The 13,920-nt window shown below is 43.5% G+C and overlaps 1 protein-coding gene across 3 annotated transcripts in view; it reads left to right on the top strand.

Moving 5' to 3' along the window:
- The window catches only part of VPS18 (VPS18 core subunit of CORVET and HOPS complexes), a 215,181-nt gene that overhangs the window by 182,544 nt on the left and 18,717 nt on the right, over positions 1-13,920 (top strand). The gene's annotated exons all lie outside the window — the stretch shown is intronic.

Here is a 13,920-nt window from a genome sequence, read left to right as displayed (position 1 = left end):
TGATTCCTCATTTATGTGTGGAGATCCATGTCCCACCAGTGCACAGGTTAGACGCTTACGCGTTTCACTTGTTGCCAAGCTTCTTCAGAGCATATGCAATACCCACGGCTAGGTGCTTAAATAGCCTGCCGATTGATGTTTAATTTGCGTTAATTATTGCCAGCACCTGGGCATTGCAGACTAACCTAAATTCACATTCACCGCTAGTGCAATCACACACATATGTACAGCTGTGTTTTAAGATTCAGATGGAACGTCAGTAACTTATTAATAAAAGGTTCCTCCAGATACTACAACCTCAATCTAATTGGTTCATGTATGGCCCAAAACTAAACATCAAATAAGAAAAAAAGGGGCAAATTGTTAACTCCTGATATTTAAAGATTGTATCAAAACATTGTTACCATTGTATAGAGCTGAAAAAGCTATTTTCTGAAATAAGATTGCTATTGTTACATTGTCAGCAATACATTACCCAGAAGCCTGCAGCTACAATCTAGTCAGCTCATATGTGGTATCAATAAGAGATTTGGAAAGTTAGACATACCATATGTGGGTTGTCAACATTTCATTATCCACATATGGTATTGATCTCAATATATCTCAGCATAGGGGAGGATGTGGATTTCCAGCTAGGGATTATTTTGCTTTATTCCATAAACAATCTAGATTTTCAGCCAATTTATTGCTCCAAGAAAGGAGATAGATTGAATTCATTATTCAATCCAAGGGGCTGCATACTATTTAAATAGAAAATCCACATCTTCTCCTTTTGATACAATATCCTATCAAAATCTCCACGTCTATGGGGCAAATTGAGTCTATAGATGCCTTTACACTTCAGGCCGTCTGGTTTGCCCCCATGTTTAACAAGAAAATGCAGAGATAAAGGTCGATCATCATCCTTATTAAGGATGCTCTGGATGTGCTCGCCAGCTCTGATTTTTAATTCTCTTTTGGTCTTACCGACATAGATGAGACCACACGGGCACGTTATCATATAAATTACCCGTGTGGTTGTACAGTTTATGAAACTGTTAATTCCAAATTTTTTTTTTTCCGTCAGAGCTGGCGAACACATCCGTTCGATCCACATATCTGCACACATGGCATCTACCACAGGGGTACATATCCTTAAGAGGTGGAAGATCGGTCAGCCAATTACGTTTTTTGGGTCTATTATACTCGGAATGCACCAGACGATCCCTCAAATTAGTTGCTCTACGAGCAGTGAGCAGCGGCTTATTACTTACAAGGTTACCCAAAATGGGGGCTTCAGACAGAATGTGCCAGTGGCGACCCAGCACTTCCTTAATCTGGTCCCACTGTGCGCCGAACTTAGTGATGATCCTTAAAGGAGGATGGCTTGAGGTTTTTTCTTTTTCGCTTTCTTTTTTAGTCTGTTTCATCAGTAGAGATGATCTATTGGTATGTAGGGCTCTTTCTTTAGCCCGTCTGATGCATGCATGTGAGTAGCCACGATCACAAAATCTCCCATAGAGATTGTGTATTTCCCTGTGGAAGTCAGCTTCCTCCGAGCAATTTCTTCTTGCGCGGAGGAACTGACCCACTGGAATTCCTTGTTTTAGGGGGATGGGATGGTGGCTTGATGCCAATAGCAAAGTGTTGGCCGCTGTGTCCTTTCTAAAGGTTTTTGTATGTAGTTTACCATTTTTTACAAATACAGTAAGATCTAGAAATGACAGACTATTAGCATCATATGTATATGTCAGCCTGATGTTTCGATCGTTCTCGTTAAGTTCATCTATGAATCGTACCAATTCTGTCGGTGAACCGTCCCAAAGCATGATCACATCATCGATGTACCTCAGCCACAAACGACAGTGGCCGAGGTACATCGACGAGGGGTACACGCATTCGAGTTCCCATAGGCCCAGATGTAAACAGGCATATGAGGGAGCCCAAGGGGCTCCCATCGAAGTGCCCCTAACTTGTTTGTAGTATATTCCGAGAAACTGAAAATAATTGTTCTCCAGCATGAATTGTAGAAGTTCAACGATAAATTCGTTTTGTCCTGCCAACAGTGGGAATCTATCATCCAAAAAGAATTGTGTTGCTCTGAGGCCCCATCTGTGCGGTATCGACGTATACAACGACTCCACGTCGATACCGACAAGTAGTATCCCCTTTGGTAAAGATATATCCTCCAATCTCCCCAAAACATCCCGTGTATCCTGAATGAATGACGGTAGGTCTTGTACTAACTCTTTGATCAGTGAGTCCACATATTTACCGACCCTCTCGAGGGGACCCTTGACAGCCGATACTATCGGTCTCCCCGGAGGGTCGGTAATGGACTTATGGAGTTTAGGAATAGTATAGAGAGTAGGAATGTTGAACTCACTGACACTAAGATATTTACATTCTCTTTTGATGATAAGACCAGCCTCCTGAGCTAACTGAAGCTTAAAATTAAGATCTATCACCATTTGGGGGAAGGGGTTTTGATGTAACCTCAAGTAGGTGGTCTCATCACGGAGGAGACGCATAGTTTGTTCCTCATACATAGTGTGTGACATAAGGACCATATTGCCTCCTTTATCACTTGCTTTTATAACTGTCTTTTGCATCCTCCAATTCTTTTAGGGCTCTCCTTTCCTGCCGAGTAAGATTGTCTTGTCCTCTATATTTCCAATTAATCTCAGTGAGGTCCCTTTTTAACCTGTTCAAGAAAAAATTGGATATGTCTGTGTTTAGAAAGGGGTGGCATTTTTTGGGATTTTATTACCAACTGTGATGGACGGGGACAACTAGGTGATATTTGTGTGGTTTCAGCTTCTAGTTCATACTCTTGATTTTCATCTAGAAGAGCAATTAGAGCCTCAAGCGAGTCCCGCTCCTGTTTCTCCAATTGATCCATTTCAGTACGTTGGGTACCCCTATTCGCATGCCAATATCTGAAAATCAGTTTCCTCAAAAATAAATTAATATCTTTAAAAACCTCAAATTCACTCATCGTGGTGGTGGGAGAGAAGGATAGGCCCTTTTGTAATAAGGAGATGTGATGATGGTTAAGAGGGAATTCGGACAGATTAACCACTTTTAGGTCTAGTTGTGGTTTTTCTAAAGATTGGTTTTTTGACCTTTGTTGGCTGTCTAGAGTTTGCGTGACGCCGACCTGAGTTCCCTTTGGTTTCCTCTTCCTTCTTTTCCTTTTCCTCTTCCCTGGTTTCCCCTGTTGGTTTGGGCCTGGGATTTGGTCATGGATGTGATTTGCTGCGTGCCTGCTTTGGGGATAATATCCCCTTCCTGGTCTAAAAAAAACAACCGTTTTTTCAGGCTGCTCAGATTCACTATCTGTAGAGGAGTATCTTGATCTTGACATACCTGATAGATTTCTTCTACCCCTACGTGATCTACTTCTCCTTCGAGGTACTGTAGGATCAAAAATATCTCCCTTCTCCCAGTCAAGAAGGTTCTGTTTGAACTTTTCCTGTTTGGTAGATTTGAGAGTTTTTTGAGTTTTTTCAACCTCCTTTTTAAGGAGGTCATTATATTTATTAAAGTCCTGATCATTTTTATATGGTTCTAGCAGCTGTACACTGATATCGATCTCTTTTTTAATTTCATCTAATTGTATTTGTTCTTCATCAATAATCATGTGTAAAACAGCTAGGCCACGTTCCAGGCAACTTTGTTTCCATTTTTCCAAAAACCTGTATTTCTTCCTGGATCTCATCCTTGCAGATCTCACACATGCTCAGTGTAGCACAAGCAGTTTAATAGGTTTGAGGTCAGGTTTCCATAGCAACGGTAGTGTCAGAGGAAGTTGCCGCCCCTTCCCAGAAGGCATTGCAAATAGGAAATAATGCAATGGGCCACGGCCAGGGAGGAGGAAGTGAAAAATGACTACAGCAGATGTACAGTAGGTGCTGAGAAAAAAATTTTTAAAAATTCAAATTCGTTTACAGTGCACAGTTTAGTGAGGGATGCTGAAGAGTTGTAAAAGTGGGTGGAACTCCACTTTAAATTGAGTTGGTTTTAAATCGAGCCTTTTTACTAGTGATTTAAATCAAATCCACCCTGCAGCAGACTGAAAACAAAAGAATTGCCGGCATGTAAAAATTCTGAAAGAAACGGCATCCAAGTACCAGATGCTTATCCAAGCATGCAGCTTGGCGCGCCAGGAAAGGGGGGAGGGGCCCTTTCCTGCCCCCCCTCCTCATCCATACCAGGCCACAGTGCCCTTAACAAGGAGGGGAGGGGTGATTTGGTCTAGGGGAGGCTCCCCCCACCCCCCAAAAGCACTTTGTCTCCATGTTAATGAGGACAAGGGCCTCTTTCTCACAACCCCGGCCAGTGGTTGTGGGGGTCTGCAGGCAGTGAGGGCTTATTTGAATCTGGAACCTCCTTAAAGGGGGGCCTCCAGATTCTGACCCCCTCCCGCCATGTGAATAAGTATGGGGTACATACCACTACTTATTTACAAAAAAAAAGTGTGTAGTATAAATAGACAGCCAGATTTTGACAAGTCCTTTATTTAAAAATTGTCCCCCCGATGTAGATGCATCATCAATCGTGATTAATGTTGCTCCACCACCTACGGGGCGAGGCTATCCAATGACCTCACCGTTTGACCCCACCTCCTCATGACGTCATCAATTGGGATTTTATTTGTTCATTGGGTAAAGCTTTAACCACTATTTGGCTGCCTAAGGACCAGAGGATTTTTTACAATTTGGCACTGTGCTGCTTTAACTGGTATTTGCGCGGTCATGCAATGTTGTACCCAAACAAAATTTGCGTCCTTTTTTCCCCACAAATAGAGCTTTCTTTTGATGGTATTTGATTGCCTCTGCGGTTTTTTTTTTTTTTTTTTTTTTTTTTTGTTTGGCGATATAAACGGAAAAAGACCGAAAATTTTGAAAAAAAAATATTTTCTACTTTTTGTTATAAGAAAAATCCAATAAACTCAATTTTAGTCATACATTTAGGTCAAAATGTATTCAGCCACGTCTTTGGTAAAAAAAAAAAAAAAATGTCAATAAGCGTATATTTATTTGTTTGCGCTAAAGTTATAGTGTCTACAAACTAGGGTACATTTTCTGGAATTTACACAGCCTTTAGTTTATGACTGCCCATCTCATTTCCTGAGGTGCTAAAATGGCAGGGCAGTACAACCACCCCCCCTCCCCAGTGACCCCATTTTGGAAAGTAGACACCCCAAGGAAATTGCTGAGAGGCATGTTGAGCCCATTGAATATTTATTTTTTTTGTCCCAAGTGATTGAATAATGACAAAAAAAAAAAATTTTTTTACAAAAAGTTGTCATGAAATGATACATTGCTCACACATGCCATGGTTATGTGTAGAATTTAACCCCAAAATTAGTTATTAGTTAATTAATAAGTTGCGGGAAAATTAAATTTTTTTTTATTTTTTGCACAAAGTTGTCAAATTATATATTGCTCAAACATGCCATGGGCATATGTGGAATGACACCCCAACATACATTCTGCTACCTCTCATGAGTGCGGGGATACCACATGTGTGGGACTTTTTGGGAGCCTAGCCACGTACGGGGCCCCGAAAACCAAGCACCGCCTTCAGGATTTCTAAGGGCGTAAATTTTTGATTTCACTCCTCACTACCTATCAGTTTTGAAGGCCATAAAATGCCAAAATGACACCCCCCCCCCCCCCCCAAATGACCTCATTTTGCCCCCCCCCAAATGACCCAATTTTGGAAAGTAGACATCCCAAGCTATGTGCTGAGAGGCATGGTGAGTATTTTTTGCAGCTCTCATTTGTTTTTAAAAATGAAAAAAGAAAAGAAAAATGTATTTTTTTTTCTTTTTTCAATTTTCAAAACTTTGTGACAAAAAGCGATATCTGCAAAATACTCACCATACCTCTCAGCAAATAGCTTGGGGTGTTTACTTTCCAAAATTGGGTCATTTGGGGGAGTTTTTTGCCATCTGGCCACTCCATGGCCTCCAAAACTGTGATAGACAGTGAGGAGTGAAATAAAAAACTTACACCCTTAGAAAGCCTGAAGGGCGGTGCTTGGTTTTCGGGGTCCCGTACGCGGCTAGGCTCCCAAAACGTCTCACACGTGGTATCCCCGTACTCAGGAGAAGCAACAGAATGTATTTTGGGATGTACCGTATTTATCGGCGTATAACATACACTTTTTTCCCCTTAAAATCAGGGGAAAATCGTGGGTGCGTGTTTTATGCCAATCCCCGCTATTTTTGTGATCTATCGGAGCAATCGCAGCCGACATTCACATAGCGGGTATTTTTAAATATGGCGCCGCGGAGTTCGGAGGGACTCGGCGGCGCTCGTTCAGCTGAACAAGCACCGCCGAGAACACAGTGACTGGGCGGAGCCGAGATACACATAGCCGAGGGTTCTCGGCGCCGTTCAGTCCCGCCATTGGACCTCTGTTATGTCCATCATAGGGACTGGGCGTGACTGTGAACGGCGCCGAGAAGAGCCCAGAACCCTCGGCTATGTGTATCTCGGCTCCGCCCAGTCACTGTGTTCTCGGCGTTGCTCGTTCAGCTGAACTCCGCGGCGCCATATTTAAAAATACACACTAAACTTGTGTATGTTGGCGGCACTGGGGACAAGGCTGCACTGGGGACAAGGCTGCACGGACAATTCTGCACTGGGGCAAAGCTGCACTGACAAGGTTGCACTGGGGCAAAGCTGCACTGACAAGGCTGCACTGGGGCAAAGCTGCACTAACAAGGCTGCACTGGGGCAAAGCTGCACTGACAAGGCTGCATTGGACACTGGGGCAAGGCTGCACTAACAAGGCTGCAGATGAACACTGATGAGGCTGCATTGATGGGCATTTAAATGTAAGTTTTTTTTCCTTAAAATTCCCTCCTAAACTTGGGGTGCGTGTTATACGCCGATAAATACGGTAATTCCACATATGTCCATGGCATGTTCGAGCAATATATCATTTAGTTACAGCTTTGTGCAAAGAAAAAAAAAATTTTTCTTTTTCCTGCAACTTGTTTCAAAATATAAAATATTCGATGGACTGTGTCTACTTTCCAAAATGGGGTCATTTGGGGGAGGTTTGAACAGTCCTGGCATTTTATGCACAACATTTAGAAGCTTATGTCACACATCACCCACTTTTCTAACCAATTGAAGACAAAGCCCTTTCTGACACTTTTTGTTAACATAAAAATTAATTTTTTTTTTGCAAGAAAATTACTTTGATCCCCCAAACATTATATATTTTTTTAAAGCACAGATTAAAATGGGTGTTTAATTTTTTTTTTCACACAGTATTTGCGCAGCGATTTTTCAGACGCCTTTTTTTGGGAAAAAACACTTTTAATTTTAATGCACTAAAACACACTATATTTGCCCAAATGTTTGATATAAAAAAGATGATCTTATGCCGAATACATGAATACCAAACACTAAATGCTTTAAAATTGCACACAAACGTGCAGTGGGGACAAACTACATACATTTTTAAAAGCCTTTACAGGTTACCACTGTAGATTTACAGAGGAGGTCTACTGCTAAAATTACTGCCCTCGATCTGACCTTCGTGGTGATACCTCACATGCATGGTGCAATTGCAGTTTACATTTGATGCCAGACCAACGCTTGCGTTCGCCTGCAGGGGTGCTTTTAATTTTTTTGCTTTTTATCTTATTTTTAAACTGTTCCTTTCGTTTATCATTTTCTTTGTTATCTCAGGGAATGTAATTATCCCCTATGATAGCAATAGGTAGTGACAGGTACACTTTTTTTTTTAAATTGGGGTCTATTAGACCCTAGATCTCTCTGCCCTCAAAGCATCTGACCACACCAAGATCGGTGTGATAAAATGCTTTCCCAATTTCTCAATGGCACTGTTTACACCCGGCGAAATCTAAGTAATGAAATTCTCGTAGCTTCCGGTTTCTTAGGCCATAGAGTTGATTGGAGCCATTCTAATCTCTGATCAGCTCTATGGTCAGCTGGCAGAACCACCGGCTGCATTCTCAATTTCCCTGTTAGGACAGGAGAGCCAGAGAAAACCATGGAAGATGGTGGGGGGGGGGGGGTGGGGTACATTCCCTCCCACTGCTTGTAAAAGCAATCTAGAGGCTAATTAGCCACTAGGATTGCTTTTACATGAAAGTCGACCACTGGCTGAAAAGAATGATGCCAAGATGATACCTAAACCTGCAGGCATCATTCTGGTATAACCACTCAAAGTCCAGCAACATGCCAGTACGTTGGTCCTTGTTGGGCATATATTGTAATCAATTTTTTTTTTTTTTTTTTTTTCATGCAGCCTGTGGGCTGAACGAAAGATTGATCGGTGGGTATGCCCACCATTAGAATACCTCCCTTCATCCACCCACTTCTAATGATGGGCATACTTGCACCGTTTTGTTTTTAACTGTGGTGGTGAAATCGCCTCCTACAGCGCTGGAGTCACAGCTTGCATCGTGGGAGCAAACTCTGTTGCTGCCAAGATAAATAAATCCACGCTGCAGCTGAATGGCATACCTGAAAACAAAAAATGGTTAACAATAAAACACAGTAAACAGTAAAGTATAAAAAAAATTACATACCTGAATAGAGTACATTAAAAAGAGCAGAACAATAGAGGGAGAATAAAGCGACAACTATTTTTTTTTTTTTTTTCATTTTATTTATTTTTTTTTTTTTTTTGTAACTGTAATGGTTCCAGGTTTGGGTCTCTCAAAATGCGATGGCATCTTGGGAGACCCTGTGAAAGTGTGTCCTACTCTGTGCAGTGCTGTACCCTATGCTAATACTCAACTAGTGTATGGTAGCGTTCAAAACATTCACCGATGCAAAGACCAAGATTGTCAGGACAGGAGGGACAATAATAGCGGGTGTCACGCCTATATCCGCGTTTGCTGCAGACCCAACATCTTCTTTGGAGGGCTCGTTGGGTAGGGGTACTCGGAAGGACATAAGGAAAATGCCTCTCATGCAGCCGGCTTACTGCATTTGGATTGGGAAGGTGAGGTGGAGCACCGTTTAGAAACAGAAGGGCTCGGACGATCTCTTCCTGGAATTTAAGGAAGGATCCAGTCCATCCTGAAGCTCTGTATAGCATGAGCGTTCAGCAAAGCCATTTGAAATAAACACACTTTCTTGTACCAGCGTCTGGCCTTACGGGCAACTGCTCCAATCTACCGATCAAACAGGTGACTAAAAAGTGGCACGCTCATGTAATAATTGTCCCCATACAAATGGTACCCCTTTCCGAATAAGGATGACACCAAGTCCCACACAATCTTGCCAGCGCTCCCTATGTAATCTGGGCAGTTCTCCGGCTACATGTATAGCCTGTGGCCCTGTCACAGAGCTTATACATCTTGACCCCGTATCTGGCACGCTTGCTGGGAAGATACTGTTTAAAAGACAAGTGGCCAGAAAACTTAATCAGGGACTTAACGCAGACAACTTGATGGGGAGTAAACAGGTCTGCAAAACGTTGGTTGAAGTGGTTTACGAGGGGCCGAATTTTGTAGAGCCGTATCCAGGGTCTCCACGAGGACGACAGAGTTCATTGTGGTTGAAATGCATGAACTGCAAGATCTGCTCGTATCGTGCCCTGGTCATGAAGGCAGAGAACACAGGCATATGGTAAATTGGGTTAGTGGACCAATATGACCACAACATACTCATTTTAACTATGCCCATGTCGAGGGATAGGCTCAGAAAGATCTTACATTCGGAAACCGTATTTGGTTTCCAATCTCTGGCAAGGGAGGACTGGGGATTAACGGCGATGTATTGACCAGCATACAAAATGCTTTGGTCCACAATAGATCTATAGAGATCTTTGGTGAAAAACAGCAAATAAAAAAATCAAGTGACGTAAAATCAACTGTTTCCACCTGAATACCGGGTTGACCAGTGAATGGGGGAAGTACGGGTGCTGCAGAAGTGGTGGGTTCCCAATTAGGATTGGCGAATGCAACAGGAAGGGCACTATGGGCTCGACGGGCCTGTCTTTGTCTTCTTGGTGGCAGTGGGACACTACTTGTGCTTGCCACCTCACCAGCTTGAACTGCACTTATGGGACTTGCCACGTCACCACGTGTTACTGCAGTGCTGGTTTGACTACGACCAGGGTGTACTAGGCCGCTCGTGCTTGCCAGTTCACCAGAAGGATGAGCGGCACTAGTACTTCTCTGCTCCATACGAGAGCCTTGTGGTTCTTGCACCTCAACAGCAGAAGATCGGGGTCTGGTACGCCTGACCTTGGCAGGGGCCACAACTTCGTTGTCAGAGCTATCTGTCATGGAGTTGCTGTCGTCTACAGGATCGTGTTCTGAGCCTGAATATAACAGATGAGTGACTTCCTCTTCACCATCTGTTTTCACTAGTGTACCTTCGATTTTTGCCATTTTGGGCTCTAAATTTAGTGGTACACTAGTGAGACTCACAGGTAAAAAAGCTCCTGTTAACGACTGATTCAAACGCTACCAAAAAAACTGTTAGCGATCGCAGGGATCAGGCTGACTCTGCTAACGCTGCAGTTATGTGTGTTGTCTTTTGTAAGTGACAGTGATCGATCGATACTGCACTTGGGTGGGCTGGGCGGAGGGGCAAAATGCAGGTGCGCTAGCAGGTATCTGGGCTGATCCCGCTAACACTGCGTTTTTGGAAAGCCTAAACTGCTGGGGACGCTAGTATAGATCTGAACAGATATTGATCCATTCAGATACTATACCACTAAGGGAGGTGTATGCTGCGTGCGTGGGTGTTAGCGGTACTGGCACTAACCTGACGCTGCCTGGGGCAACACAGACCCTATCTGACCCTAAAACCTATCTGATATCACCCGCCAGGCGATCAGGAGGTTAAACCTTTATTAGGTAATAAACGGCAGGTGCCCTGACACTGTAAAAGACAAACTAACCAGCGTCACCCGTAACAGTTATACGGTGATCAATGGTGAAAGGGTTAACTAGGGGGCAATCAGGGGGTTAAAACCTTTATTAGGTAGTATATGGGGGTACCTGACGCTATAATAAGCTGAAGGTGAACCTAAATAATTACCTTGCTACCTAGCGTCACCTGTGACACTAATACGGCGATCAGAAAAAAAAATCGCTTAGTGACACTGGTGGGTGATCAAAGGGTTAAACCTTTATTGGGGGGAATTAGGGGGGTACCCTAGACCTAAAGGGGCCTACTACTAACTGCCCTACCACTTATAACAGTCACAAATGACACCAATGCAGTAATCAGTTAAAAAAAAACTGCTATTGATGTCACTGTGACAGGGGTGCAGGGGGGGGGGGGGGGGTGTTTATGTGCCTGTGTGCTAGTGTCAGTGTAGTGTGTTGGTGCAGACTCGCAGTAGATCTCTTCTCTACTCGGAAGCTGGAACGAAAAGGCTTCACGAGGAGCGATGACATCACTTCCTCTGCTTCTGTGTTTACATTACAGAAGCAGAGGAAACGTGGGGGGGGGGGGGGGGGGGGGGGGGGCTGTATCTGTGCTGGCTGAGGCCACATTTATTTACATACTAATGCACTGGGTTGACAAGTGGCTCCCTTTCTTCTTTGATACTGTTTTTAGACCTCTAAATGGTGCACTGACGCCATCTCCCTTCAGTGGAACTGGTGGGGAGATCTCTGTCTCCGCTTAGAGCAGCACTGCAAGTTTCATTTGGATCACTATAGTTGTGTGTTTTTTTTTTTTTTGTTTGTTTGTTTTTTGTCATCTGTGTCCCATTGGGGAGATTTACCTTCACTTCCTATCCCATACCCGAAACAGGAAGTCAGAGGGAATCGGCGGCAAATTAAGCGAATCCCTTGGGGCCCACAGGTCACCAGAACTAGTGTCCTAATTGGAAGATTTCCCCTCCATTGCTGTTCTGGGGACTCAAAATTTGGGTTTTTTTTTTTTACTTACACTATTTATTGATAATGTGAAGCAGGACAAATAGAGTGAATCTCCATCAATCCCTCTCCACTCTATCCAAAACAAAAAAAAATTATTTTGCCTAGTGATATTTACAAAAAAGTTCCTGTTCCTTTTAAAGCATGTTATACAGCACAGTGCTTGTGCTGCGTCATTTGGCCCCCTGTAACACTTGAAATACCTAGCTGGTTCTGCACCCCCTTTTGTAAACTGACCACCATATATCATCAGTTTATGTACCTCTGTCCGCAGCTCTCCTCTGTCGTCCTCTGTGCTCTCCTCCATCCTCTTCCCCCTCCCCTCCCTGCCTTTCAGCTCCATTTCTGTGCCCGCCCCCCTCCCCTCCTGCTGATTGGGTTTAAATGTACTGTATCCTAGGGGTTTATTCATGTAATCTCTCCTGTGTCTGTGCCTTTATAAAAAAAAAAATGCAGTTATATACCTGTTTTCAGAAAGCCGATTGGCGCTCACGTGACCCACCTCCCCTCCTCTTCCTGACTGACATCAGCAGGGATCATTTCCGCCGCTGCAGCTGTCAGGCCGAGAGAGGAGAGAGGCGGCGGGTCACGTGAGCGCCGATCTGCGTTATGAAAATTGGTATATAGCTGCATTTGGTTTTTTATATATATATATATATATATATATATATATATATATATATATATATATATATATATGGCACAGACACTGGAGCAGATTACATGAATAAACCGTGAGGATACTGTAAACGTAAAGTGGCTGTAAACCCCCAATTTAATTTTTTTTTTTTTTAAATTAAAGGGGTTGTAAAGGTAAGTTTTTTTTGTTTTTTTTTTTTTTTTGTTTTTTTTTCACCTTAATGCATTCTATGCATTAAGGTGAAAAAACATCTGACAATACCGCCCCCTCAGCCCCCCCGTTTTACTTACCTGACCACTCGAAAGTCCCGCGCTCGCTGCCGACATCCTCTTCGCCGCTCAGCCTGGCCGTTGATTGGCTAGAGTGGATGGATTGAAAGCAGAGCAGCCATTGGCTCGCGCTGCTGTGAATCACATCCAATGGCGCTGGGCGCCGGGGGCGGGGCCGAGTGATACAGTGAGCGTCTCACCCCCTTGTTGGGGGGGAGCCGAGACAGCCGCCGAGGGACCCCAGAAGACCAGGTTCGGGGCCATAGCTTTAGTGATCCTTTAAGACTCATATCTGTTACAGCAGAGGATGTAATTTCATCTGTGCCCAGTCTTGCCACGAAGAGTTAATCCAGCTCTGAGCAATCCTTTAGTCTTTCTCAGTAAGATAAAAACAGACACAGAGAAATAGGTGTCTGTTTCTTTCCTCTTGCTGTGACTGACAGTGATTTCCTTATCTCATGCACAAGTGTGAGAGACATTCTGTGTACTTCACATCCCCCTCCTTTCTTTTTCTGCTCTCCCAGGATTGGCTGCTCCACACCTCAGCATGGTTGGGCATGCTGAAGTCATGTGGTTACTTTCCTGGGATTTGATTGGATGTTAGTGACCATGGGTCATAATCCATGAGCCCAGCAGAAGTTCAGTATAAGAAATATCGATGCCTGGCCAAGGGTAGTGTCGAGGTGGGCGGGAGTGTACTGACATCACGCCTTTACCCACCGAGCCCTGGACAACAGACCTGTCCACAGAATCCGGAGTATTGCAGGACTCCAAACAGCTAAAGGGGAGATATTTGACAAGTAAGGATACATGCAGGAGGCATGTATATCCTTTATAGATGAGCACTATGGAAGTAATTTAGAAATAAGGAGTTGGTTTAAATCCACTTTAACTTGGTGGGTTAACAACCACTTTAAGGCTTCATGAACAACAATGGGCTTTAACACTGAATTTACAGGCGTTTGACTTTTTTTTTTTTTCCAGACTAAAAAGCACATCTATGTTAGCCTATGTGTCCATGTGCATGCATTTATAGGCATGTTAAAAAAGAAGCATTCAGGAGGGGAGCTGAGAGCGCTTGGGTGTTAATGCATTCCAGAATAAATGGGCAGAATAAATTAATATTCTGGGAA

This window comes from Aquarana catesbeiana, linkage group LG13, assembly GCF_042186555.1.
Source record: "Aquarana catesbeiana isolate 2022-GZ linkage group LG13, ASM4218655v1, whole genome shotgun sequence".
Classification (NCBI taxonomy): domain Eukaryota; kingdom Metazoa; phylum Chordata; class Amphibia; order Anura; family Ranidae; genus Aquarana; species Aquarana catesbeiana.
Note: the sequence above shows the minus strand (reverse complement) of the source record. Positions and strands in the feature narration are given on the sequence as shown.